This window comes from Anopheles merus, unplaced genomic scaffold (assembly GCF_017562075.2).
Source record: "Anopheles merus strain MAF unplaced genomic scaffold, AmerM5.1 LNR4000019, whole genome shotgun sequence".
Classification (NCBI taxonomy): domain Eukaryota; kingdom Metazoa; phylum Arthropoda; class Insecta; order Diptera; family Culicidae; genus Anopheles; species Anopheles merus.
This window is the reverse complement of record NW_024427599.1, coordinates 210,001-217,500: the sequence shown is the minus strand read 5'-3', so window position 1 is coordinate 217,500 and position 7,500 is coordinate 210,001.

The following is a 7,500-nucleotide window of genomic DNA, read 5'->3' as shown; positions in this document are numbered from 1 at the left end:
GCGCACTCAACCTCCAACATAACCCTTCACGTCTTGATATGCTCTCTACAAAAGCGTGCGCTAATGCAGGTACAAATGAATGTACGTCCCAGATAGTGACGATCTCTGGGAGGAAGAACCTTAAGGAACTCCCCGCACATATCAAGAATTATAGGTAACGCTGCCAATTACCTGTTGCTCTTAGTAAAACTCACAACTCATTCCTTGGGTTTGGAAGTGTCCATGTCGGTGCCGAGTACAAGTTACCGCGTTCAAAGTTTGGTAAGCAGCGCACTCGACCTCCAACATAACACTTCACGTCTTGATATGCTCTCTACAAAAGCGTGTGCCTATGTAGGTACAAATAATGTACGTCCCAGATAGTGACGATCTCTGGGAGGAAGAACCTTAAGGAACTCCCCGCACATATCAAGACTTATAGGTGAGAACGGCCAATCACCTATTTCTCTTAGTAAAACTCACAACTCATTCCTTGGGTTTGGAAGTGTCCATGTCGGTGCCGAGTACAAGTTACCGCGTTCAAAGTTTGGTAAGCAGCGCACTCAACCTCCAACATAACCCTTCACGTCTTGATATGCTCTCTACAAAAGCGTGTGCCTATGTAGGTACAAATTAATGTACGTCCCAGATAGTGACGATCTCTGGGAGGAAGAACCTTAAGGAACTCCCCGCACATATCAAGACTTATAGGTAACGCTGCCAATTACCTGTTTCTCTTAGTAAAACTCACAACTCATTCCTTGGGTTTGGAAGTGTCCATGTCGGTGCCGAGTACAAGTTACCGCGTTCAAAGTTTGGTAAGCAGCGCACTCGACCTCCAACATAACCCTTCACGTCTTGATATGCTCTCTACAAAAGCGTGCGCTAATGCAGGTACAAATTAATGTACGTCCCAGATAGTGACGATCTCTGGGAGGAAGAACCTTAAGGAACTCCCCGCACATATCAAGACTTATAGGTAACGCTGCCAATCACCTATTTCTCTTAGTAAAACTCACAACTCATTCCTTGGGTTTGGAAGTGTCCATGTCGGTGCCGAGTACAAGTTACCGCGTTCAAAGTTTGGTAAGCAGCGCACTCAACCTCCAACATAACCCTTCACGTCTTGATATGCTCTCTACAAAAGCGTGTGCCTATGTAGGTACAAATAATGTACGTCCCAGATAGTGACGATCTCTGGGAGGAAGAACCTTAAGGAACTCCCCGCACATATCAAGACTTATAGGTAACGCTGCCAATTACCTGTTTCTCTTAGTAAAACTCACAACTCATTCCTTGGGTTTGGAAGTGTCCATGTCGGTGCCGAGTACAAGTTACCGCGTTCAAAGTTTGGTAAGCAGCGCACTCGACCTCCAACATAACCCTTCACGTCTTGATATGCTCTCTACAAAAGCGTGCGCTAATGCAGGTACAAATGAATGTACGTCCCAGATAGTGACGATCTCTGGGAGGAAGAACCTTAAGGAACTCCCCGCACATATCAAGAATTATAGGTAACGCTGCCAATTACCTGTTTCTCTTAGTAAAACTCACAACTCATTCCTTGGGTTTGGAAGTGTCCATGTCGGTGCCGAGTACAAGTTACCGCGTTCAAAGTTTGGTAAGCAGCGCACTCGACCTCCAACATAACCCTTCACGTCTTGATATGCTCTCTACAAAAGCGTGTGCCTATGTAGGTACAAATTAATGTACGTCCCAGATAGTGACGATCTCTGGGAGGAAGAACCTTAAGGAACTCCCCGAACATATCAAGACTTATAGGTGAGAACGGCCAATCACCTGTCTCTCTGCGAGACGTGTATAAAACACTGAATATAACTCACAACTTAACCCGTAAGTAGGGAAGTGTCCATGTCGGCGCCGAGTGCAAGTTACCGCGTTCAAAGTTTGGTAAGCAGCGCACTCGACCTCCAACATAACCTTTCCCCGTCTTGATATGCTCTCTACAAAAGCGTGCGCTAATGCAGGTACAAATGAATGTACGTCCCGGATAGTGACGATCTCCGGGAGAGAGAACCTTAAGGAACTCCCCGCACATATCAAGACTGAGGTTTTGCCGTGCATGTCAGCGCCGAGTGCAAGTTACCGCGTTCAAAGTTTGGTAAGCAGCGCACTCGACCTCCAACATAACACTCCAACCTCGTTATAACTCATTATAACCACGTTAATGATCCTTCCGCAGGTTCACCTACGGAAACCTTGTTACGACTTTTACTTCCTCTAAATCATCAAGTTCGGTCAACTTCGGCCGTGCCAACTGCAACTCACGAAGGAATCGCGGAAGGTGTGCCTCCAGAGACCTCACTAAATAATCCATCGGTAGTAGCGACGGGCGGTGTGTACAAAGGGCAGGGACGTAATCAGCGCTAGCTAATGACTAGCACTTACTAGAAATTCCAGGTTCATGGGGACCATTGCAGTCCCCAATCCCTACTAAATGAGCATTTGGGTGATTTCCCGTTCCTCTCGGAATGGGGGCGCCATAAGGCGAGAACACGCTGCTGCTCACATTGTAGCACGCGTGCAGCCCAGAACATCTAAGGGCATCACGGACCTGTTATCGCTCAATCTCATCTTGCTAAACACAAGTTGTCCCGCTAAGCAGGGCAAACTAAGTGACGGGCACCCGTGAGGACACCCGCCACTCCTAACGTCAGGTGCGCCCGGAGGCACACTACTGACAGCGTTCTAGTTAGCTTGACTGAGTCGCGTTCGTTATCGGAATTAACCAGACAAATCATTCCACGAACTAAGAACGGCCATGCACCACTACCCTTAAGTTTGAGAAAGAGCTATCAATCTGTCTTACCTCAATAAGTTCGGACCTGGTAAGTTTTCCCGTGTTGAGTCAAATTAAGCCGCAAGCTCCACTTCTTTTTTTTTTTTTTTTTTAAATTCTTCAAGAGTTCTTTATTGAGGACCATTGTTTCCCGAAAGAACCCCGCTCCTACCGGCGGGGGGTTACCACTAACGGATTTCCCCCCGCCGGGAATTCCGCCCGTTTGGGCCTTTCTCTTTATTTATTTGAATTCAAAAAACTTTTTTTTTCACTATTTTTCCTTTCGTGAAAGGTTTTCGTTGCCGCCTTTTTAACATTAAATATGTTCCGGTAACCGTTGTCCTTGTCCTAATCCTTGCAGGTTTCACCGTATCATCACAGAGCTGCGTCAGCGCGCGGACACGTTCGCCGATGTTACGGCAGCTCGCTCGTCATCCGTGAGGCTGCTTCTTCGTTCGGCAAGCTGGGAGCTCGGCAGCTCGTCCCACGGGGGAGGCTGAGCCTCGACCTCCGCTTGCCGTTGCTCCAGCCGCCGCTGCCTCTCTCTCTGCCGCCGGTTAATGCGACGCCGCTCCACTTCCGCTGCAGATGGTGGTAGTCGCCCACGTCGTTGGCGACCCTGCGGAACAGCTCCTAGCACTCCGGCCCGACGCCTTTCCCGGTATTGGAGCTGCATAAAGTTACGCCGCAGTCGCCGCATCTCCATCGTGCGTGGGGAGGGAGGCAATCCCCGGCTGCGCGGGGGGATTGGCGGCTCTGGAGGGCTGACCTCCTCCTCCTCGACCTCCCCTGTCGGCTCCGCTACGTCGTCGGCCGCGTCGTCATTGGCCGCTGCGCGTGCCAAGATAGCCGGGACGACCTCGTCCACGCCGAGCCGCTCCTGCCGACGCCGCTGCCGCATCCGCCGGGCGCTGCGGTTGCGCACCTCTCGGCGTCGCATCAGCCGTCTCCGCTCTGCCTCCGCCATGTCCTCGGGCGGGCTGGCTGCTGGATCTGGCTGAGCAGCCTCAGCGACTGCCAAGGTAAGCTGCTCCTGCCGCCAGTCCTCCTGCAGCACGGAGAGGATCTGCCGAGCCGCTTGCTGGATGCAGTCCCACCACTCCGCACTCTCCAACAGGCGGCTGCCGAGGTTGTCCTCGTCGACGCCGTGCAGCAACTCCGCGCGAACATCCGCGAAGCGGGGACACTGGAACAGTACGTGGGCCACCGACTCGACCGACCCTGCGCACCTGGGACAATCCGGGGACGGAGCGAACCCGAACACATGGAGGAATTCGTGGACGAAGGCGTGTCCACTCAATACCTGCGAGAGGTAGAAGTCTACCTCCCCGTGCTTCCGTCCCGTCCACAGGCGCACGTCTGGCACTTGTCGGTGGGCCCAACGTACATAGCGGCTGGTGTTCTGCGCCGCCTCGTCGTCCCACTGCTGCTGCCACAGCTGCTGTGATGCCTCCTTCTCCTCCTGGCGAATCGCCTCTCGACTGCTGTCCGGGCTTGACTGCAGTCGGTTATAGCAGCGGGCGTCTTCCTTCACCAGGAGGTGGTAGGGCAGTTCTCCGGCCAAAACCACCGCTACCTCGCAGCTGGTGGAGTGGAAGGCGCTCGTGATGCCCTGGGCCAGGGGCCGTTGCACGCGGTCCAAAATCCGCCTGCACCACTGCAGGTCCGCGGCTTCTGCCCAGACGGGTGCGCCGTAGCGGATGATGGACGCGGCCACTGCGGCGAGCAGCTTCCGCTTGCTCACTTGGGGGCCGCTGTGGTTGCGCATGACGCCACGCAACGCTCGCACCACACGGAGGGCCTTGTCCGCGACCATCTCGACGTGTGGGCGCCACGACAGGTGGTCGTGAAGCATGACCCCCAAGTAGCGGATCGACCGCTTCGAGCGCACTTCCACTCCACAGATGTTAACTGGTATATTTCTATACCCGCTGCGTTTGCTCGACACCATCAGCAGCTCCGTTTTCTCCGGTGCCAGGGAGAGATGGTGCTGCACCATCCAGCTGTTGACTGCTACCACTGCTTCTTCCGCAATCGCTGCTGCATGCTCCGGTGTTGTCCCCGCTGCCAGGATCGCAAGATCGTCGGCGAATCCCACGATGGAGGCGCCCTCAGGGAGCTCTACGGCTAGCACGCCGTCGTACATAATGTTCCACAATGTGGGGCCCAATATGGACCCCTGTGGAACACCTGCCGATACTCGGCGGGTAACCGGCCCGTCCGCCGTGTCGTACGTGAGCTCCCTGTCGGCGAAGTAGTCCTGCAGTATGCGGCACAACTGCACGGGGACTCCCTTCGCCTGGAGCGCCTCGGCGATGCTCTGCCAGCTAGCCGTATTGAACGCGTTACGGACGTCCAGGGCCACAACCATGAGGCAGCGCCGGTCACGGTTGTTTGTCCTTCCAAAGGACTTCGCCCTTCGTCCCGCGTCCACGACTTGCTGTATAGCCTGCAGAGTCGATCGCCCTCGCCGGAATCCGAACTGCTGCTCAGACAGTTGCGGACTCTCAGGATCCTCGATGTATTCGTTGAGCCGGTTCAATAGCAGCCGCTCCAAAGCCTTGCCCGTATTGTCTAGCAGGCAAATCGGGCGAAAGGACGACGGTTCGCCCGGTGACTTGCCTGGCTTTGGCAGGAGCACCAGTCGCTGCTTTTTCCACGGCTGCGGAAAGCAGGACGTGTCCAGGCACTCCTGAAACACCCGGCGGAAGGGCTCCGGTTGCTGCCTGAGAGCAACCGTAAGTGCGGCGTTCGGTACTCCATCAAGCCCAGGAGCCTTCCGCGGGTGCATGCTGGCTGCTATATTCTCCAGCTCGGTCAGGCCGATCGATCGGAGCGGCGCCATGTTGCCAACTCGGAGATCAGGCCACTCTACCGGCGGATGAACCGGGAACAAGGCGTCGACAATTCGCCGCAGTTCTGCTGGATCGCGTTCCGGGGCTGAGCGGGCCGCCTGGAACCAGTGGAAGACCTTCCGGAAAAAGTTTCCGGTTTCATCCTCCCTGATCGACAGCAAGAACCGGTCGAACGCCTCGTTCTTACTCGAACGAATAGCCTTCCGAAGGCTCTCTCTGGCAGCTGAGAGTTCCGATTGGAGTTGTTCTTCCGGCGGGATTGATCTCCTCGCCATCTGCTCCTTTCTGGAGAGCTCGTCGATCAATGCCTGGATCGCCGGAGTCCACCAGTAAGCTGGCCGACCTGTGTGGTCCTGCGCTGGGAAGACCCGCGACATCGTCTCGTCGCAAACGCTGGTCAGCGACTCAACCAAGCTTTCGACGCTGTTAGCTTGACGGGCGAACCCAATCATGGCCAGCGCTTTCCCGAAAAGCTGGGAGTCAAACTGACTGGTCTTCCAGCGCGTACCGGCGTTGCTTACACGGGCCGGGCGCTGTCCACGCCGTGCTGCCCGATCCCTCGTTGGTGGTGGACTCACGCCAACCTCGTACCGGACGTATCGGTGGTCGCTCAGCGTAACCACGTCAGGCACGCGCCAGCCTCGGGCGCTGTCTTCGCGCGGGTCGAGACGGCTTATCGCACTGCTTGCGAATGTAACGTCCGGTCGGCTGGGCGGGAACCGAGTTGTGCCCACTCGGTTCCCCTTGAACGTTGGTAGGCAGTCTGCCTTGTTCAGTAGCACCAGCCCGAGGTTGTCCGCCAACTGGAGAAGCTCCAAGCCCTTCGGGCAAGTCCTGCTGCTTCCCCAGTCAAGGTGCATGGCGTTGAAATCGCCGGCCAGGAGAACCCGGCTGCACCCGCGGACGATCAGGTCAATTTTCTCCATAACACTCCGGAACTCGGGGACTCCCGTCTGCGGCGACACGTAGCAGCTCACAATTGTTACTCCTCCCACGTCGGCAGCAACCACACCGAGGGTCTGACGGTGCCTGATACGCTGTATCGGCAGCCGGTTGCCGTTGGCGACGATGGCAACCGTCTTACTCTCGTCCGTCACCCAATTGCCGTTATTGCGCGGTACGCAATAGGGCTCGGACAAGAGCAGAACGTCGAGACCCTCGGTGGTCATCACGTGCAACGCCAGGTCCTGGGCGTTTTCACAATGATTGGAGTTGAACTGCAGGATGTTCAGCATTGTGATGGCAGTCCTTTGCACATGGGGGCGGCGATGCGATGTGGGCCGCCGCAGACAATGCACTTCGGGTCCGAAGTGCATGACGCCGCTCGATGATCAGCAGCTCCGCAGCGCAGGCACAGGCTGGATCGATCCACGCCGGTGCATTCTGTTGTGGTATGGCCGCGCTCCAAGCAGCGGAAACAGCGAACCGCGCTTCGCTGTTGTTTTGGGGCACTGCGTACCAGGCACACCGAATGTCCGACTATGATACGCTTGTCCAGAAGGAGGTCAGCGTCTTTCCGTGGCAGTCGGACACGAGCACGTTGCGTCCCGTCGCGACGCTCCCACATGGATGTTGTTGCTGCAACTGCTGTGCGCTCCAGCGCCCGCTGCAGACCGCGTTCTACATCCTCCTTCTTGGCCAACATGTCGATTCCGGATATGAGGACCTCAGCCATCTCCGTAATAATCCGTCCAGTGGCCAGATCGCCCACCTCCGTCTGGATGCGCTGTAGCAACGCAGCGGCGTCTGCATCCTTTTTGAGCGAGAGGCGAAGGAAGTCCCGCGACGTGCGGTAGCCCTGCTCGACTCCCTTGTTCTCATCGGCCAATCGCGGATTTAGGCGTATGTTTTCGAATAGCGCCCTGT